Source organism: Rattus norvegicus, chromosome 2, assembly GCF_021556685.1.
Source record: "Rattus norvegicus strain SHRSP/BbbUtx chromosome 2, alternate assembly SHRSP_T2T, whole genome shotgun sequence".
In the NCBI taxonomy this organism is placed as follows: domain Eukaryota; kingdom Metazoa; phylum Chordata; class Mammalia; order Rodentia; family Muridae; genus Rattus; species Rattus norvegicus.
In genome coordinates this window covers 23,538,838-23,560,825 of record NC_141535.1, presented here as the reverse complement: position 1 = coordinate 23,560,825, position 21,988 = coordinate 23,538,838, and the positions used below count along the sequence as shown (strand labels likewise).

General features: G+C 40.0%; 1 long non-coding RNA gene across 1 annotated transcript in view; it reads left to right on the top strand.

Annotated features, from left to right (window-relative positions):
* The first annotated feature begins 1,226 nt into the window (after window positions 1-1,226).
* Window positions 1,227-21,988, top strand: part of LOC147995978 (uncharacterized) — a 91,260-nt gene continuing 70,498 nt past the window's right edge. Inside the window, exon 1 of the long non-coding RNA XR_015670255.1 lies at window positions 1,227-1,517. This is a non-coding gene — a long non-coding RNA (uncharacterized LOC147995978). The remainder of the gene's footprint in view (window positions 1,518-21,988) is intronic.

Below are 21,988 nucleotides of genomic sequence, written 5' to 3'. Positions count from 1 at the left end.
TTTTCTTCTCTTTGTTTTGTTGCCAAGACGATTAGTTTCTTGCTTCTTCTAGGGTATAGCTTGCCTCCTTATGTTGGGCTTTACCATTTATTATCCTTTGTAGTGCTGGATTTGTAGAAAGATATTGTGTAAATTTGGTTTTGTCATGGAATATCTTGGTTTCTCCATCTATGTTAATTGAGAGTTTTGCAGGATACAGTAACCTGGGCTGGCATTTGTGTTCTCTTAGGGTCTGTATGACATCAGTGCAGGATCTTCTGGCCTTCATAGTTTCTGGCGAAAAGTCTGGTGTGATTCTGATAGGTCTGCCTTTATATGTTACTTGACCTTTTTCCCTTACTGCTTTTAATATTCTTTCTTTATTTTGTGCGTTTGGTGTTTTGACTATTATGTGACGGGAGGTGTTTCTTTTCTGGTCCAATCTATTTGGAGTTCTGTAGGCTTCTTGTATGTCTATGGGTATATCTTTTTTTAGGTTAGGGAAGTTTTCTTCTGTGATTTGTTGAAGATATTTACTGGTTCTTTGAGCTGGGAGTCTTCACTCTCTTCTATACCTATTATCCTTAGGTTTGATCTTCTCATTGAGTCCTGGATTTCCTGTATGTTTTGGCCCAGTAGCTTTTTCTGCTTTACATTATCTTTGACAGTTGAGTCAATGATTTCTATGGAATCTTCTGCTCCTGAGATTCTCTCTTCCATCTCTTGTATTCTGTTGGTGAAGCTTGTATCTACAGCTCCTTGTCTCTTCTTTTGGTTTTCTATATCCAGGGTTGTTTCCATGTGTTCTTTCTTGATTGCTTCTATTTCCATTTTTAATTCCTTCAACTGTTTGATTGTGTTTTCCTGGAATTCTTTCAGGGATTTTTGCGATTCTTTCAGGGATTTTTGCGATTCCTCTCTGTAGGCTTCTACTTGTTTATTAATGTTTTCCTGTGTTTCCCTAAGGGAGTTCTTCACGTCTTTCTTGAAGTCCTCCAGCATCATGATCAAATATGATTTTGAAACTAGATCTTGCTTTTCTGGTGTGTTTGGATATTCCATGTTTGTTTTGGTGGGAGAATTGGGCTCCGATGATGCCATGTAGTCTTGGTTTCTGTTGCTTGGGTTCCTGTGCTTGCCTCTCGCCATCAGATTATCTCCAGTGTTACTTTGTTCTGCTATTTCTGACAGTGGCTAGACTGTCCTATAAGCCTGTGTGTCAGGAGTGCTGTAGACCTGTTTTCCTCTCTTTCAGTCAGTTATGGGGACAGAGTGTTCTGCTTTCGGGCGTGTAGTTTTTCCTCTCTACAGGTCTTCAGCTGTTCCTGTGGGCCTGTGTCTTGAGTTCACCAGGCAGCTTTCTTGCAGCAGAAAAGTTGGTCTTACCTGTGGTCCCGAGGCTCAAGTTCGCTTGTGGGGTGCTACCCACGGGCTCTCTGCAGCGGCAGCAACCAGGAAGACCTGTGCCGCCCCTTCCGGGAGCTTCAGTGCACCAGGGTTCCAGATGGCCTTTTGTGTTTTCCTCTGGCGTCCGAGAAGTATGTACAGAGAGCATTCTCTTCTGGTTTCCCAGGCTTGTCTGCCTCTCTGAAGGTTTAGCTCTCCCTCCCACGGGATTTGCGTGCAGAGAACTGTTTATCCGGTCTGTTTCCTTCAGGTTCCGGCGGTGTTTCAGGCAGGGGTCCTGCCGCTCCTGGGCCCTCCCCCACGGGAGCCCAGAGGCCTTATACAGTTTCCTCTTGGGCCAGGGATGTGGGCAGGGGTGGGCAGTGCTGGTGGTCTCTTCTGCTCTGCAGCCTCAGGAGTGCCCACCTGACCAGGCGGTGAGGTCTCTTTCCCACCTCCTGCTTTCTTTATATGCAAGTTACACCCACTGTTTTAGGGGGACAGAGGTTAATATGGTCAGTGGTCTGTGAACTGTGAACCCTGCTGGCCTGGTGTTGAAAGAAGTAGGTGACGGTCAGCTGTCTATCACAGAGTGCCAAATGGCATCATATAATTAAGTGTATATTCTCAGCGTTTTTTGTTTGGTCTGGGTCTGGGTCTGTGTGTCTGTGTACAAGCAGAAACTTTACAGAAACTCCAGGTGGATGACAGCTGATATTTGAGGCTTTAAAGCCTGTGTGTGTGTGTGTGTGTGTGTGTGTGCGTGTGTGTGTGTGTGTGTGTGTGTGTGTGAGTATGTTATGGGAGAGGTCTTCTGGGTTGATAGCTTTGCCTAGGCTGACCCTTACTACTAGAGGTCAGGACTCCTTGAACAAGAAAGCAAGATCCCAAAGCAAATACTATTCATTTTTAAAGAAATCTTTCTCAATGGGATCGTCAGTCACTTTTGGATTTTTCCACTTTTTACAGCTCTCTAGGTGGATTCTTCTGAGTTGAGATAAAAGGGAAGATGAGGTAGGGAGCATACAGTTAAGCTTAGGGAACAGTAGTTTTGCAGCTTATTAAAAAGCGGCCTTCTGGGAATGTTGTTCTGCTGAAATAAACACAGCACTGCGTGCTTTATGGAAAATAGGATCTTTTCATGAGCAGATGTCCTCCACAGCTGCTTGGAAGACTATTGCCTTCTCCTCCCTTTGCCCTTTTAACTGGGGGAGGGCCCTTGGGTTGCCTTTGATGTCTGATTAGCTTTTTCAATCCTGATGTATGTTCTGTAGGAGAAATTAATGATTTGTGAATGAACGGGAATCACACACTTTTTCAGTCAATGAATCATATCAAAGCTGGGTCTGAGAAGCCTGAAACCACATCCGCACCATATTCCTTTATTCTTCCCTACGTAGACCCTTCATGGCCATCCTTTTCCCTGCAGAAGTGATGTGTTGCCCGGGAAGTTTGTGGACTTCCTGATGAAAAGCTTGGCTCAAACTTTGCACAATCTCAGTCTTAGTTTCCTTGTTTGTGTGCCAGGAATCACAGTGGGGATTAATTAACAAGGTAGGAGAGAGAGACTGGGGACTAGGGGAGGGTTCTGAAGGGTTAACAGCAGGGACTCTGGAAACTAAACACTGAGATTACAATCTTGACTCAACCTACCACTTGCAAACCGAGCATCCCAGAGAAGTCACTTGATCGCCCCTGTCTCCTTTTCTCATCTGTAGATTGGTGACAGTAGTGTGTATCTCACAGGGCTGAGGTACTGAAAGGGTGAGGTCATATGTGAAACCTGGCTCTTGAGACAGATTTGCTGCTTTTAGTATGGCTTTTGCAAAGGAGATATTCACACATATATTATTTATTAGATAGTTATTAGGCATTTAGGGTTGGGATCTTGCTTATTTGGGTAATGATGACTAATCTGTAAAAGCCTCTTTTGCTCACAATTTTCCCTAGAGTCAGTTATGGATTTTCACTGTCCTTTACTCTAGGTCATTGTCTCTTATATAGGAATGATGTCATCTTTCCTGTAGCTGATTGGCAGAGGCCTCTTTCTTTCCCAGGTTCACATAACAACTGTTCTTACTTTACAGCTTATATACTTGCCTGCAACAAACTCTACCAGCTTAAGGACCCAGGTGCTAAAAAAGTGTTCTCTATTCTCCCCTTTCTTTGCTCCCTGACTCCCACCCCTGCTCCATTTCTTTTTCTCCATCATATTTGTGTGTCTCTTAAATTTTTTGCCATATACAGACACTCCTTAAAGGCACTCCTTCAGTATGTTCAGATTTTCCTCCCTACATTATACCTCAATGTAAGTCAGCAAATAAAATCACACACTCAATGACTGTGGATGATTTGTGTGTCTCTGGCACCAACCACATCTTCAGAACTTTAAAGTAACATTTCTTCAAACACGATTTGCGTGCTGTACTACCCGGACTCATTAAGTTCTAAGTAGGACATGATTAAGGGGCTATGGAGAGCTTTTTTTGGAGTAAACCTTACCCAAAAGTATAAAGGAGCTTTTTATAAGGGCGGTGGAATGGCCTGCAGCTTACTCTCTGTCAGACAGACTTGAGATTCTTACACTTCAGGAAGAAGACCAGTACACAGGAGCTAACATGGAAGGCAGTCCTGGCTAAAACGCACCTTGTGAGTTGCAACTGAATGTCACCTCATTCCTTGGCTTACTTTAGTAAACAATGAGATGGAAAAAAGAGAAAGTGAAGTGTTCACTTTGAGAAAATGTATCTGTGAGGATTGAAGATTATTCACAAAGGCTCAAGACAAAACAAAATAGCTGCTTAATTCATCTCTTAATATTTAAAGCATTATGTATCTAGTACATACATATTTCACACATTGTTTAGTCCTTTACACATTGTATAGTCCCATTTAAGGTTCTCCTCCATAGTTAACATGGTTTAGTTTCTCTTCTTTTATTCAACAAATATCTATTAATGGTAGACAATTTACCAGTGTGTGTGTGTGTGTGTGTGTGTGTGTGTGTGTGTGTGTGTGTGTGTGTGTTAAAGAGACGTAGGCGCATAAGGAAACAGAAAACTACTGTGAAAGTGCAGAGTAGTTCGTTTTGATTGATGAACCCACTTTACAAAGGTAAGAACAGAGGTGCTGTGAGTCAGAAGAGAATTTGAGTGGATTTCTTAGTCTTTCTCTTTCCCTTTGAGCTGGGAGTGATGATGAATCAGAAGAAAAGTAGCTGAGATGGCAGGTTGTAGGTATGGATTGGAATGGGGTGAGGAAGAATTTTTCCACAAATATCTTTTTTTTTTATTAACTTGTGTATTTCTTATATACATTTCGAGTGTTATTCCCTTTCCCGGTTTCTGGGCAAACATCCCCCTCCCCCCTCCCCTTCCTTATGGGTATTCCCCTCCCAGCCCTCCCCCCATTGCCACCCTCCCCCCAACAGTCTAGTTCACTGGGGGTTCAGTCTTAGCAGGACCCAGGGCTTCCCCTTCCACTGGTGCTCTTACTAGGATATTCATTGCTACCTATGAGGTCAGAGTCCAGGGTCAGTCCATGTATAGTCTTTAGGTAGTGGCTTAGTCCCTGGAAGCTCTGGTTGCTTGGCATTGTTGTACATATGGGGTCTCGAGCCTCTTCAAGCTCTTCCAGTTCTTTCTCTGATTCCTTCAACGGGGGTTCTATTCTCAGTTCAGTGGTTTGCTGCTGGCATTTGCCTATGTATTTGCTGTATTCTGGCTGTGTCTCTCAGGATCGATCTACATCCGGCTCCTGTCGGTCTGCACTTCTTTGCTTCATCCATCTTGTCTAATTGGGTGGCTGTATATGTATGGGCCACATGTGGGGCAGGCTCTGAATGGGTGTTCCTTCAGTCTCTGTTTTAATCTTTGCCTCTTTCTTCCCTGCCAAGAGTATTCTTGTTCCCCTTTTAAAGAAGGAGTGAAGCATTCACATTTTGATCATCCGTCTTGAGTTTCATTTGTTCTAGGCATCTAGGGTAATTAAAGTATTTGGGCTAATAGCCACTTATCAATGAGTGCATACCATGTATGTCTTTCTGTGATGGGGTTAGCTCACTCAGAATGATATTTTCCAGTTCCAACCATTTGCCTACGAATTTCATAAAGTCGTTGTTTTTGATAGCTGAGTAATATTCCATTGTGTAGATGTACCACATTTTCTGTATCCATTCTTCCGTTGAAGGACATCTGGGTTCTTTCCAGCTTCTGGCTATTATGAATAAGGCTGCGATGGACATAGTGGAGCACGTGTCCTTTTTATATGTTGGGGCATCTTTTGGGTATATGCCCAAGAGAGGTATAGCTGGATCCTCAGGCAGTTCAATGTCCAATTTTCTGAGGAACCTCCAGACTGATTTCCAGGTGGTTGTACCAGTCTGCAATCCCACCAACAATGGAGGAGTGTTCCTCTTTCTCCGCATCCTCGCCAGCATCTGCTGTCACATGAGTTTTTGATCTTAGCCATTCTCACTGGTGTGAGGTGAAATCTCAGGGTTGTTTTGATTTGCATTTCCCTTATGACTAAACATGTTGAACATTTCTTTAGGTGTTTCTCAGCCATTCGGCATTCCTCAGCTGTGAATTATTTGTTTAGCTCTGAACCCCATTTTTAATAGGGTTATTTGTCTCCCTGCGGTCTAACTTCTTGAGTTCTTTGTATATTTTGAATATAAGGCCTCTATCTGTTGTAGGATTGGTAAAGATCTTTTCCCAATCTGTTGGTTGCCGTTTTGTCCTAGCCACAGTGTCCTTTGCCTTACAGAAGCTTTGCAGTTTTATGAGATTCCCATTTGTTGATTCTTGATCTTAGAGTATAGGCCATTGGTGTTTTGTTCAGGAAATTTTTTCCAGTGCCCATGTGTTCCAGATGCTTCCCTAGTTTTTCTTCTATTAGTTTGAGTGTGTCTGGTTTGATGTGGAGGTCCTTGATCCATTTGGACTTAAGGTTTGTACAGGGTGATAAGCATGGATCGATCTGCATTCTTCTACATGTTGACCTCCAGTTGTACCAGCACCATTTTCTGAAAATGCTATCTTTTTTCCATTTGATGGTTTTGGCTCCTTTGTCAAAAATCAAGTGACCATAGGTGTGTGGGTGTATTTCTGGGTCTTCAATTCTATTCCATTGGTCTATCTGTCTGTCTCTGTACCAATACCATGCAGTTTTTATCACTATTGCTCTGTAATACTGCTTGAGTTCAGGGATAGTGATTCCCCCTGAAGTCCTTTTATTGTTGAGGATAGCTTTAGCTATCCTGGGTTTTTTGTTATTCCAGATGAATTTGCAAATTGTTCTGTCTAACTCTTTGAAGAATTGGATTGGTATTTTGGTGGGGATTGCATTGAATCTGTAGATTGCTTTTGGTAAAATGGCCATTTTTACTATATTAATCCTGCCAATCCATGAGCATGGGAGATCTTTCCATCTTCTGAGGTGTTCTTCAATTTCTTTCTTCAGAGGCTTGAAGTTCTTATTGTACAGATCTTTTACTTGCTTGGTTAAAGTCACACCGAGGTACTTTATATTATTTGGGTCTATTATGAAGGGTGTCGTTTCCCTAATTTCTTTCTCGGCTTGTTTCTCTTTTGTATAGAGGAAGGCAACTGATTTCTTTGAGTTAATTTTATACCCAGCCACTTTGCTGACATTGTTTATCAGCTTTAGTAGTTCTCTGGTGGAACTTTTGGGATCACTTAAATATACTATCATATCATCTGCAAATAGTGATATTTTGACTTCTTCTTTTCCGATCTGTATCCCCTTGACCTCCTTTTGTTGTCTGATTGCTCTGGCTAGAACTTCAAGAACTATATTGAATAGGTAGGGAGAGAGTGGGCAGCCTTGTCTAGTCCCTGATTTTAGTGGGATTGCTTCAAGTTTCTCTCCATTTAGTTTAATGTTAGCAACTGGTTTGCTGTATATGGCTTTTACTATGTTTAGGTATGGGCCTTGAATTTGTATTCTTTCCAGGACTTTTATCATGAAGGGGTGTTGAATTTTGTCAAATGCTTTCTCAGCATCTAATGAAATGATCATGTGGTTTTGTTCTTTCAGTTTGTTTATATAATGGATCACGTTGATGGTTTTCTGTATATTAAACCATCCCTGCATGCCTGGGATGAAGCCTACTTGATCATGGTGGATGATTGTTTTGATGTGCTCTTGGATTCGGTTTGCCAGAATTTTATTTAGTATTTTTGCGTCGATATTCATAAGGGAAATTAGTCTGAAGTTCTCTTTGCTTGTTAGGTCTTTGTGTGGTTTAGGTATAAGAGTAATTGTGGCTTCATAGAAGGAATTCGGTAGTGATCCATCTGTTTCAATTTTGTGGAATAGTTTGGAGAATATTGGTATGAGGTCTTCTATGAAGATTTGATAGAATTCTGCACTAAACCCGTCTGGACCTGGGCTCTTTTTGGTTGGGAGACCTTTAATGACTGCTTCTATTTCCTTAGGAGGTATGGGGTTGTTTAACTGGTTTATCTGTTCCTGATTTAACTTCGGTACCTGGTATCTGTCTAGGAAATTGTCCATTTCCTGCAGATTTTCAAGTTTTGTTCAATATAGGCTTTTATAGTAAGATCTGATGATTTTTTGAATTTCCTCTGAATCTGTAGTTATGTCTCCCTTTTCATTTCTGATTTTGTTAATTTGGACGCATTCTCTGTGTCCTCTCGTTAGTCTGGCTAAGGGTTTATCTATCTTGTTGATTTTCTCAAAGAACCAACTTTTGGTTCTATTGATTCTTTCTATGGTCCTTTTTGTTTCTACTTGGTTAATTTCAGCTCTGAGTTTGATTATTTCCTGCCTCCTACTCCTCCTGGGTGTATTTGCCTCTTTTTGTTCTAGAGCTTTTAGGTGTGCTGTCAAGCTGCTGACATATGCTCTTTCCTGTTTCTTTCTGCAGGCACTCAGCACTATGAATTTTCCTCTTAGCACAGCTTTCATTGTGTCCCATAAGTTTGGGTATGTTGTACATTCATTTTCATTAAATTCTAAAAAGTCTTTAATTTCTTTCTTTATTTCTTCCTTGACTAGGTTATCATTGAGTAGAGCATTGTTCAATTTCCAAGTATATGTGGGCATTCTTCCCTTATTGTTATTGAAGACTAGTTTTAGGCCATGGTGGTCCGATAGCACGCATGGGATTATTTCTATCTTTCTGTACCTGTTGAGGCCCGTTTTTTGACCAATTATATGGTCAATTTTGGAGAAAGTACCATGAGGAGCTGAGAAGAAGGTATATCCTTTTGCTTTAGGATAGAATGTTCTATAAATATCCGTTAAGTCCATTTGGCTCATGACTTCTCTTAGTCTGTCTACATCTCTGTTTAATTTCTGTTTCCATGATCTGTCCATTGATGAGAGTGGGGTGTTGAAATCTCCCACTATTATTGTGTGAGATGCAATGTGTGTTTTGAGCTTTAGTAAGGTTTCTTTTACGTATGTAGGTGCCCTTGTATTTGGGGCATAGATATTTAGGATTGAGAGTTCATCTTGGTGGATTTTTCCTTTGATGAATATGAAGTGTCCTTCCTTATCTTTTTTGATGACTTTTAGTTGAAAATTGATTTTATGTGATATTAGAATGGCTACTCCAGCTTGCTTCTTCTGACCATTTGCTTGGCAAATTGTTTTCCAGCCTTTCACTCTGAGGTAGTGTCTGTCTTTGTCTCTGAGGTGTGTTTCCTGTAGGCAGCAGAATGCAGGGTCCTCGTTGCGTATCCAGTTTGTTAATCTATGTTTTTTTATTGGGGAGTTGAGGCCATTGATGTTGAGAGATATTAAGGAATAGTGATTATTGCTTCCTGTTATATTCATATTTGGATGTGAGGTTATGTTTGTGTGCTTTTCTTCTCTTTGTTTTGTTGCCAAGACGATTAGTTTCTTGCTTCTTCTAGGGTATAGCTTGCCTCCTTATGTTGGGCTTTACCATTTATTATCCTTTGTAGTGCTGGATTTGTAGAAAGATATTGTGTAAATTTGGTTTTGTCATGGAATATCTTGGTTTCTCCATCTATGTTAATTGAGAGTTTTGCAGGATACAGTAACCTGGGCTGGCATTTGTGTTCTCTTAGGGTCTGTATGACATCAGTGCAGGATCTTCTGGCCTTCATAGTTTCTGGCGAAAAGTCTGGTGTGATTCTGATAGGTCTGCCTTTATATGTTACTTGACCTTTTTCCCTTACTGCTTTTAATATTCTTTCTTTATTTTGTGCGTTTGGTGTTCTGACTATTATGTGACGGGAGGTGTTTCTTTTCTGGTCCAATCTATTTGGGGTTCTGTAGGCTTCTTGTATGCCTATGGGTATCTCTTTTTTTAGGTTAGGGAAGTTTTCTTCTATGATTTTGGTAAAGATATTTACTGGTCCTTTGAGCTGGGAATCTTCACTCTCTTCTATACCTATTATCCTTAGGTTTGATCTTCTCATTGAGTCCTGGATTTCCTGTATGTTTTGGACCAGTAGCTTTTTCCGCTTTACATTATCTTTGACAGTTGAGTCAATGATTTCTATGGAATCTTCTGCTCCTGAGATTCTCTCTTCCATCTCCTGTATTCTGTTGGTGAAGCTTGTATCTACAGCTCCTTGTCTCTTCTTTTGGCTTTCTATATCCAGGGTTGTTTCCATATGTTCTTTCTCGATTGCTTCTATTTCCATTTTTAATTCCTTCAACTGTTTGATTGTGTTTTCCTGGAATTCTTTCAGGCATTTTTGTGATTCCTCTCTGTAGGCTTCTACTTGTTCTCTAAGGGAGTTCTTCCCGTCTTTCTTGAAGTCCTCCAGCATCATGATCAAATATGATTTTGAAACTAGATCTTGCTTTTCTGGTGTGTTTGGATATTCCATGTTTGTTTTGGTGGGAGAATTGGGCTCCGATGGTGCCATGTAGTCTTGGTTTCTGTTGCTTGGGTTCCTGCGCTTGCCTCTCGCCATCAGATTATCTCTAGTGTTACTTTGTTCTGCTATTTCTGACAGTGGCTAGACTGCCCTATAAGCCTGTGTGTCAGGAGTGCTGTAGACCGGTTTTCCTGTTTTCTTTCAGCCTGTTATGGCGACAGAGTGTTCTGCTTTCGGGTGTGTAGTTTTTCCTCTCTACAGGTCTTCAGCTGTTCCTGTGGGCCTGTGTCTTGAGTTCACCAGACAGGTCACTTGCAGCAGAAAAGTTGGTCTTACCTGTGGTCCCGAGACTCAAGTTTGCTCGCGGGGTGCTGCCCAAGAGCTCTCCGCGGTGGCAGCCCACAAATATCTTTAAAAGAGCTCTGGAATGTATCCCAGATGGGAGCAGATGGGAAGCAATGAGTGACGTGGTTGCCAGAGGGTACTTAAAGCTCTCCCAATCTGAAAACATCATAGACATTCCATGCCTCAAGCTTAGTTCCAAGGTCATTCTGAAGGGGCTGGGAAGGATACCTCTTCAGGTACCTCAGAGGAAAGGGCTCCTTCCTGGAGGCAGAGCTGGATCCTGAGTGGAAGGCATGTTTAGTTTCAGGCAATTAAAATTTTCATGTACAGTTATTTTTGTCTGTTTGTATCTATTACATATTTCTGATTTACATAATTAACTTAATTATCATCTGCCTCAAACTCTCCTTATTTCATCCTGAAGGGCAATTTTGAAACTATGTCATTTATTTAGATGACCACTATATTGGATATTCCTTACTTAAACCTTTAATTATTAACACGGGAAACCTTAAGACAGGAAAAGTGTGACGCTAACATATTGTTTTCTCTTGTTGTAAAACAACGCTACAGATAATAGCAGGGTGAACAGAAGACCAAAAGTATTGGATAAGATCAAGTCATAGACTTACAAAGAAGCAACATTCATCCTACGCTTACTCCAGACAACATATTATAATAACTTTATAGACAACTTTAATTAATCAGAAAAGGGGAAAATCTTACGTTAGGGGTTTGAGTTGGGGCTGGCATGCTGGAAATCTAGAGAGTACAGTCTTCAGCTTTCCAAAGAACAGGTAAGAGTCATAAATAAGAAAATATCACTTAGGTCCCACCACAAGGAGACTCAATAGGAACCCTGAAGGTACTGAGGAGAATCATTTTCTTTCTGCTGAGATATACCATCCCTCACTGGCATTAGCAGCAATAGAAATATGTCTTCCTTGGGTTCTGCTCTTCTTTTTATTTTTTAAAAAATTATTTATTTTTATTCTTTAATCCTTTTTTACATTCCAGACTTCATACCCCTCCCAGTCTGCCCTCCCGACTTCTCCCCATCCCATCCCTTCTCCCCACAGCCCCTGTCTCCAAGAGGATGCCCCACCCCTACCTCACCAGGCCTGGAGCCTCAAGTCTCTCCAGGGTTAGGTACATCACTCATTGAGGCCAGACCAGGCAGTCCTCTACTCTGTGTGTGTGTGTGTGTGTGTGTGTGTGTGTGTGTGTGTGTGTTCTTCAGCCAGATGCTTTGCATCTGGAGCTTAGTGGTAGATTAATTGTCTAGCACGCTGAAGGCTCTTGGTTCTATCCTGCTATGGTTTGTACATGCTCGGCCCAGGGAGTTATACTATTAGAAGGTGGGGCCCTGTTGGAGTAAGTGTGGACTTGTTGGAATAGGTCCTTGTGGGTATGGGCTTTAAAACCTAGCTGCTTGAAAACCAGTATTCTGCTAGCAGCCTTCAGATGAAGATGTAGAACTTTCAGCTCTGCCATGTTCCCACTTTCATGATATGAACCTTCAAACCTGTAGGCCAGCCCCCAGCTAAATGTTATCTAAGAGTTGTTTTGATCCTGGTGTCTGTTCACAGAATAAAAGCTTAATTAAGGTATGGCAAATAAGCAAAATGCTTTTAAAAACTAAAGGCTAGGTGATTATAAATAAAGGAGTGATAATTTTAGAAATTTATGGCTTCATATTGAATACTACAAGAGTCAAACGAAGCACACATCTTTTGTGTGATGGGCATCATACGGGGCTGGGTTGGGTTACTGTTATGTCTACTATAAATTTATTTTACAGCAAATATTGATGCTGCTTATATAAATTGAAGAATAATCTGTACCTGATATGTGTGTCATGATAAATGAGAACCCAGTGAAGCTTTCTGGCATTTTGATTGAGTTTAGTGGACAGTGGAAGTGTGGTACAGCATCCATTGCTTCATCATCACGCATAGATGACCATTTATTTATTTATTATTTATTTTCAGTGCAAGGTAGTGTGAGTGGCAGTGAAAAAACTGGGAATAAGTTCTAAAACCAACGCAGAGCCTGTGGTAGGCAATCCTGTCCCAATCTTATGCCTGGCTCTGCTTTTAAGAAGATCTTGAAAGTTGGTTTGGGGAGAGGTGGACATAGAGTTTTCATTTGGCTTCATTTCACCGAAACAACTTAATTCTCTTGTGACCTTTCCATGCTAACATACTGCTCCCCTGCATGGCCTCTGAAAACACCATCCATCTGTAGTGCATTAAAAGGAAAGACCAAGATTTTGGGGCTTTATGTTCATGGTGGCTTAATTTCTAACAGAAAGGGATAAATTTAATAAAAGTGTCTTTTAAGGAAAGCCCTTTTCCCTCTACTCTATTGTTAGGTATTGTAAAAATCAAAGATTCCCCCTGTTTCTGTCATGAAATTTCAACCCCTAGCAAAAGAAAACAGAATAGAAACTCGAACTAGCCTTGTATCTATTAAAGAAACTGAGTTTGTGATGGAAAACCTTCCTACAAAGAAACAGTAGAAGGACACGACTTGATGAGTTTGCATTTCACTTTCAGAAACTGACTTGTGTCTTCTGACACAACTGAATTCTAGAGCAAAGTGACGATCCATGGAACGGTCAGTGGGTGGAGGGCATGTCACAGACAGAACGCACCGAATGGGGCACCTTTACAGAAGTGATAGATACAGATTTAGCTTTTACATGTAGTTATGGTCAAACAAAGGGTTTTATTATATTAGTATTAGTAAGTTGGATGCTCACTTTATAATATGAAGTGCTGTTCAAGTATTTTACAAAATAAATGAGTAATGCAAAGAGAAAGTATGGCCAGGGAAATGTTGGGATCTTGAACTCTATGCTTTTGCTGCCCATAAAGTTTGGTGAGGGCTGGCCTCGTCTGATCTGGCTGCCTGTTACAGTTCATCTTCATTGTCAGCTTGACTGGACTTAAAACCACCTAGGAGACACACTTCTAGGTGTGCCTGTGAGGGCATTTCTAGAGAGGGTTATCTGAGGAGGGAAGATCCACCCTATCCCTTTGACTGATAAATGGAGAGAGTGAGATAAATACCAGCATTTATGTCTACTTGCTTCAAGATGGCGGACACAGCTGCCTTGTATGTCTCCACCAAAGAGTGACTCACTCTAATTCCTCTACTTTCCTCAGCACGATGAACTGCATCTTTATAATGTGTGTCTAAATGAACCCTGCCTTCCTGAACTTGCCTTTCTTCCTTTCTTCCCTCCCTCCCTCCCTCCCTCCCTCCCTCTTTCTTTCCTTCTTTCTTTCTTTCTTTCTTTCTTTCTTTCTTTCTTTCTTTCTTTCTTTCTTTCTTTCAAGTTTTTGACACAGCAATAAGAAAGATAATTGTTCCTGAGAGATCGCTCAAGGTAAATTGGAGGTTGATTGGATAAAAGCTGCATCTGGAACACCTTGATCCATGGAACCCACACGAGGATGGAAAAAGCTCTAAATGATTCCAACATTTTTTTCTTCAGACCTCAACACATGTGCTGTGGTATGCCCATGCCTCCTCCCATCCCCCACCATCACACCACACACATATACTAATAATGCTAATAATAAAGAAAAGAAGAGACAGGAAGATCTTATACAGTGCCTCTGAAAAAGCCACCTGCTCCCCCTCCCTGTACGTCTCTGTGTCTGCTCCCATTATTATCAGTGAGCCTAGGGGCCAGTGAACCTTAAGCAGCAGTTGCTTTACTACACTATTGAGCAACACTCAGATCTTTCCACAACAAAAACTGTTTTGAGACAGTCTAGCTTTGGACCCATGTGGCCTCTCCTTCAGTATTCTAGGGTAGGAGTCACAACATGCTCCCGACCCAGCAGAAAAGCTGCATTCAAATTCTGCACACTTCACTATCCTTCACTCTACCTGAAGTCATCCTTATTTGGAGTTCAGTTCTTTTTCTCTCAATGTCCATCTTTCTGTTGCATATCTTTTATCTAATTGTTACAAGAAAGCTCAAAACCAGGATGTCCAAGGCTGAAATTTTTGCACTTCTCACAAATTTCTCTTGGTGATGATAACCTACATTCTCTAATCACACATTTGGAACTCTGGATGTTGTCTTGGCTGTCTCCTTCTTAGGCCAACTTGCAGCCGGTTGTTAGAGATTGTACTTGACTCTTCAAATCTTTAGGAAGTCTATGGAGCTTCAAATAGTGCCACAATACAGTTTTGTTCCACAAAACATAGTGAAATTCAAAGTTATCTTAACTGTTTGCTGTTAAGATAAAATGCTGCATCCAGAGAAGAGGTCTGTGCTCTCCCAACTAGCAAAAACAGCTTCTTCCAACATCATGTGCTTGTCGTATGCTACCCACATAGTGAAGTGCCGCGTTATAGGGTCCCCATGCAGACTTAATATTCTGGCTTGGCAAAGTTCTATGGCCCCGAAGATCTGTGAAATTTATTGATTTTGCTAGGATAACAAGGCAAAGCCTGTTATGAAATGACTCCAGCCAGTTCTGCAGCCAATACAAAATTGTTCAACAGGGAAGGGATTAAAGTTGAGCAAGGTGGAAAAGGCAGTAAACTTTTTGTATGACACCTAATGGATATTGAATGTTGAAATAAAAAGAGGAACATTTCTGGAAAGGTCCTAATGGAGTCTTTTGCTCCCCTTTGCCCCATTTTTAAGAGAATAATTTAAAGGGAGAAATTATAGACAAATGACCTATTGGAAAGCATGGAATCGTTGGATGTCTGAGAATTTATTCAGTGGAGTCAAAGACTTTACAGAACTGTATGTCATGAATCTTTAGAGTTACCTACACATAGTAATATTTATGATATTTCAAAATACATGTTTTGATATACATACACAAGTACATATATGTGTACTTATATGAACATCAGTAGATTTTTATAAGCACACACACACACACACACACACACACACACACACACACACACACACACAGAGAGAGCGACTAGCCTGAAGAGATGGCACTTTGAGAGCACATGCTGCACAACCAGGAAGGCCAAGATCAAATCCAGCTTTGTTCACATGCATCCTTGCAGTCCAAGAACAGAGGGAGATGGAGGCAGGGGTGGGTGTGGGGCACACTGAAATTTGCTCACTACCAGCCTAAGAAGAAGAAAGATTTTTGAAGAAAAATCAGTGTAAACTCCAGGTTCCAGGAGGGACTCTGGCTCAAAGGAACACAGCTGAGGTCCAGCAAGATGCCTCAACGGATTAAGATGTTTGCTGCCAAGCCTGATGAGCTAAATTGATTCTTAGGACCTACAAGGTGGAGGGAAAGTGCCAACTGCTATAAGCTGTCCTCAACCTTGTATACACATTGTGACACATGAGCAACCCCCTTACTAAATAAATAAATAAATAAATAATACTAAAATAAGAGATCAAAGGGACAAAGTGGAAAGTGATAGGATGGGTGCCAGATGTGTTTCTCTAGCTGCCATGGTTTTACACTATCACAAATGTGCATACACCATACATGAAAGATGCACACATGTGAATCTTCACATGTACTGTATACTTCACATGTATCTGTATACTTACATGCATGCTCAAGTCATATAATACATAAATTATAATAATACATAAAAGTGCATTTAGATTTTCTTTATCTTTATATTTTTTCACATTGTCAAAAAAATTTCTATGGTTCCTGACACTGAGAATTTCTCATGTTTATTAATCCTGACATGAAACAACTAAATTAATTCTTGGTCTGTGTCTAGGCTTGCAACAATTTTCATGTTTATTTTCCTTGGTAGAAATTGAATTTAGACCACCAGTGCATTTCATTAAGAAAGATCAACAGATGGTAATTGCTTTCTAGCTGAGTTGGGCTGGGCTTGAACCAATGACCTTTGTTGTAAAAAATCCCCCCTTTCAGGCTCTGGGTCTCTTTTGGTCTATGTATTTGCCAGGCTAACCTTAAGTTGTAAACAGCATATGTTAATAAACACTCCCATGAGATGTCTCGATCATCAAATTGCACTTCCATATATAAAATGAATTTATAAGGCAATTTTGCTAAGACAGAAATTTTTGAATACTTGTTTTTTTTTTTTTTTTTTGGTTGAGTATTAGGGTAGGAGTCACAAATGACTTCCAAAATGTTACGTAACATCATGGAAGGGAAGGATTCCTTTTGTCTTAATTTTTTAAGTCCTGTTCTCTATAAATATTTAAAAGTTTATTGCTCAAGGAACTAAGTTTCCCAGATGAAGCATGAACTAGCTTTTTATTGAGAATTTACTGAGAATTTCTGGCCACTTGTGCAATGTCAGTATCCTTCTAAAGACGGTGAGAGGAGGCCAATGTGATGGTGGTCTCACGTTTGTTCCTTGACCCGAGAATTTCCCACGGGAATAAAGGAAAAACAAACACAAGAAGACTTATTTTCTATGGCTTTTCAATATGGGTATAGGAGCTTGATTGATTCTTTCAGGGAACAATGAGGTCATGTGTTAAAAGTTGATGGATTCCTAGACCTTGTTGCTTCAAGCATTATACAAACCAGGCTATATCCTTTCCCCCACAAACTGCAGAATCGTAACAATTAGAGGTCTCCATAATTAAGACATGTCTTAATGATCTTGTTACTGAGAACTCAGGTTTTCCTTTCCCAAGTCACTCTGGAGTGACTAGGTGGAGCAGATGTACTAAGTGACAGTGTCTTCTTACTCTGCTGTGTACCTACCTTGATGCCTCCAATGCTCACTCAGATTCCACTTGGGCGGGGCTTGCTTTGTGGCACCTTCCTGTCCAACTGAGGTCATGCTCTATTCTCTTTACTCACCTTTCCTCATGCTCCAGCATAATGTATCCCCCAGCAGCCCTGTCATCCAACTTACAGGAAGTCCTTTGTTCACAAGGATTCAGACTGATGGCTAATTGGTATTTCCAGAATCATTTTCCTATTCTGGTTGCCATTTTATCTATCCCTGAGGTCACTGTGCAGTGCCTTAACCAAATTCTTGGCTTCTACTCTTAACCTCTATGCTCTACCTCACATGGTAGCAGTTAGAGTTTTAAAAATGCACGTAAGACTGTGCTTCTTTCCTAGCTCCCATCTTCGTTAGCTTAAGCTTCAGGTTTTATACTGCACTGGATTCTGCAGCTCTTCCCTTTAGACCATGGAGACATTTTGATCCTTTCCTACCTCTACTCTCTCCCACCTTTCTTGCCTCCCAAATGGCTCAAACATTCTAGACTTAAACTACAATGTGCAGTTTTTTTCCTTTTTACTAAAAAGCACTTCATTGTCCCCTGACTTCTATTCCAATATATACTGCATAGTAATTTCTTTAAATAGCATCCCATTTTATGTCAGATGATTCATTTTCCCAAAGTATTTCTGACCAGTCTAAACTAATGATTCTAAGTCATTCTCAAACAAAACACTGAATTTTATTATCTTATTACCAATACTTCCCCCTGAGTTATCATCTACCCGATTACACTCTAATCTAGGTGGTGACTTTTATTTATCAGTGTTTATCCTTTAAGGCTATGCATTACAAGCAACAATGTTAGAGTGCAAGTCTTTCCCTTGGGTTAGCATCTAGACTTAGGAACTTGGCACATAACTAGCTCAGTAACTGAAGAAATGAATAAACAGCTAGGCTAGTCATGACTCATCAAGGAAGGAGGGTGGTTTTACTCAATTTTCAACTAGAGCCAACTCTCTTGCATTTTTCACCATTATGACCCTTTGCTCTCTGCCTTTGATCTGGATCTGTAACCCTGATTCAATCTTCTGTCACTTCTAGACAGGAGTAAGGCATTGGTCTTTTACTTAGACTTCCCGATTTAAGCTCTTAATCTTTAACTGATTCTGCTTTTCTTACAATTATTGTGTATGACTAAATCTTAAATTTCCAAAATTTCTTAACAAAAGTAATTAAAAAATACTATTAAAGATGTTACAACACCACATATCAAGAACAAAGAAATTACATTAAACCAACATCCTAATAGTATATAGCCTTTCTTCATAATATTTATGTTTTAATTATCCATATATAACATATTTTTGTATGGTTATATTATCTGTACAATCTGAATTTTGCATTTGACATATTTTGTAAAGAGTTTCATGTTACTCCCTATTTATTGTTTATTATGGTATATAATGTTCTATTAATTATATGTTATAATTGAAGATTCAGTATCAATAAAAGAGTTGGATTGATTACAATTTTTTTCCATAAAATAATATAGCTATGAATGTTGTACAAATGGTCTTTTTTTCTCTTAAATAGTTTACTTTGGAGTAGTTCCAAGCAAGAGGATTAATATGCTGAAAGTTTAGATTAACACACACACATACACATATCACTCACACACACACACACACACCATATGCTTGCACACATATCATATATACATAGAATGTGTATTACTTCCTTCCTTAATAAAAGCATTATATACATTTCAATGCTGTAGGCTATAAATTGATCCTTTATTATAAAACTTGCTGGTATTTTTTTTTTGTAAAATTTTGATTAACTTAGTGGCTGTACTTTTTTAAATTTTTAATTCATTGAAAATTGTACAGTTTATTGTGCTTCTTTGTGTTTGTTTCTTGTCTGTGTTTTTCTTCATGTGAATTTACTGTTGTAACTTTTTGTCTGTTTATTTGTAATGGTGGTCTTTTTGCTTTCATCAAAAATAGATACTTTTCATATATTCTATCCTGATCATGGCTTGCCTTTTCTTTCCTCCTTCCAGTTATCCCCACCTCTCCTCCATCTGGATTCACTCCCTTTCTATCTCTCTTTAGAAAACAGGCATATAAGGTCTGATAATAAAATAAAATAAACCCCAAACAAACAAATCAGAACAGGACAAAACAAACAGAAGAAAAAGAGCCTAATACAAGACATGAGAAAAGTTGTAGATGTGGAGGTCCACTCATTTGCACACTTGATAATCTCATAAAATCATAAAACAGAAGCCATGACATATATGTAAAGGACATATTGGGTAAAACATAAAATAGAAACAAAAATATAAAAGTAACAAACAAAGAAAAGCAGCAAACTGCTTTGAAACAACTTTATGAGACAATGAACAGTAAAAGCTGCTGTTGAGTTTGGTTTCTGTTGGCGTCTGCACTGGTTCTACGGCATGCCCTTAAGAGGAGTTTGTTTCCCCAGTGAGACTCCCTTGGAGGAAACTAAATTTTCCTTTGCAAATGGTAATCAATTGGAGATAGCTTATGGGTTAGCCATAGAGGCGTGTCCACGTCTTCTTTCAGCTTTAGGACCCCATCTGGTGCAGACCCATGCAATCTCATCTCAGTATTTGTGAGTTCATATGCATTGGTCCTGTGCTACTTAGAAAGCCTTGTTTCCTTGGTGACCTCCATTTACTCGGGCTCTTACACTGTTTTGGTCTCCTCCTCTGAAGTCTTCCCTGAGCCCCAGTGGGAAAGATTCAATGGAGGCTTTCCTTTTACACTCTGATATTGTCTGGCTGTGGGTCTCTGTGTTTGTTCCTATCTGCTGCAGGAGGCAGGCTCTCTGGTGATGGCTGAGCAAGGTATTGATATGTGAGCACAGCAGAATGTCATTAGGAGAATTAGGGGAACTACTAGCCTAATACTAGCATTTGCTTTGCCCCCTAAGTCCCTGAGGTAGCTGGTCTTGGCTTCCTGGTCATCCAAGAAGTTAGCTGTAAGGGACTGATAAGCATGGAGCATGGTAGTGTGTTCTATCTCATGCCTCTAATAAAATCAGATATTAGTTGGTTACTCTCACAAGCTTTCCACCACATTGTATATGAGATTTTTTTATGGACGTCATTACAGACTGAAAGCAGGGTTTGTAGGGTTGTAGCAGTGTTGGTGTGTACATTTCTCCTTTTGTATCATGTAGAGTCCCTCCTGGTACCAAGGGTTAAAGAGTCTATGTAGGAACCAACTCAAATTCTCCATGTTCAATGTCATTGTGCAGGTGCTGTCTTTAGCAATAGGGCTTTCCTATCAGTTGTTAGAGAGCAACATATAATCTGGGCAACAGCCTAGGTTGTTTGTGGATTCCCTCTGGTTAACAACTCGATTAGATGTAACCAATTCACTATACTCTGGATGTTTTATTTGGTGACAAGAGAAGTCCAGTTGGGACTCTGTCTTTCCTGCTATTTAGCAGTCTCATTTAGATCACCTTCTTAGATACACATATTTTAGGACACTTCTTAAAATTGCCCTCTCAAATGGCCCTTAATTTTAGCTGCCCCCCCTGCAATCCCTTCACTCTTTCCTCCCACTCTTTGTTTGATCCCTCCATCCATAACTATCTATTCCAATTCCCTTCCTACGGAGATCTATTCTTCCCTCCTAGTCCCTTACTCTGTCCCTAACTTCTGTGAGTCTATGGATTTTCTTGCTTATCGCTCACTTAGCAGTCGACTTCACAGACAAGCCAATACTATCACAGTTGTGTTTCTGTGTTATCTCACTCTTCTGTTTCCATACATTTACCTGATAATTTCATGAGTTTGTGTTTTAAATAGCTAAGTAATATTATAATGAGTAAATATAGCACAATTTATTTATCCATTCATCTCTTGATGGGCATGTAGGTTGTTTCCAATTGCTGGCTACTGTGAATAAAGTAGCAACAGACATGGCCAAGCAAGTGTTTCTGTGAATGGATGTAGTGTCCTTTCTGTGTGTGTCACCCCAAATATGGCTGGATCTTGAGGTAGATTGGTTCCCGTATTCATAAGGAACCATCACACTGATTTCCATAGTACCCGTGTAGGTTTGTGCTGTAACAGTGGATGGATATTCCCCTTACTCCACATCCTTGACAGCATGAGCTGTCATTTCCATTATTAATCTTGCCCATGCTGATGGATATAAGATAAAATCTCAAAGTAGTTTTGATCTGCATCATCCTGATGTCTAAGGATGTTGCTCCATTTTTAATTTAGATTATTTCTGGATATACAGGTTTAAAATTCTTTTTGGATGGTAGCCCTCTCTTGAATGTGCAATTGGTAATTTTTTTCCATTCTGTAGGCTTCCACCTTGTCTGAAAGATGGTGTTCAATGCTGTGCTGGAGCCTTTAAGTTTCATGCAGGCCCACTTAATAATTCTTGATCTTACTGCCTGTGCTGTCAGTTTTCTGTTCAGAAAATCATCTCCTGTGCCAATATGTTCAAGATTATACACTTTCTCTTCTATCATATTTGGTGTATCTGGTCTTATGTTGAAGTCTTTGAACCCTTTGAAGGTGATAAGAATGGGTCAACATTCAGCTGGACAGTGTGGGCATCATTACTCATTGAAGATGTCTTTTTTCCTAAGTCTATTTGCTACCATAAAATGACAGTTTTAAAGACTTTTATTTCAGTCTTGTGACTTCTTTTCCTATATTCCCTATATAATATTATGTTGTTTTTATATCAACT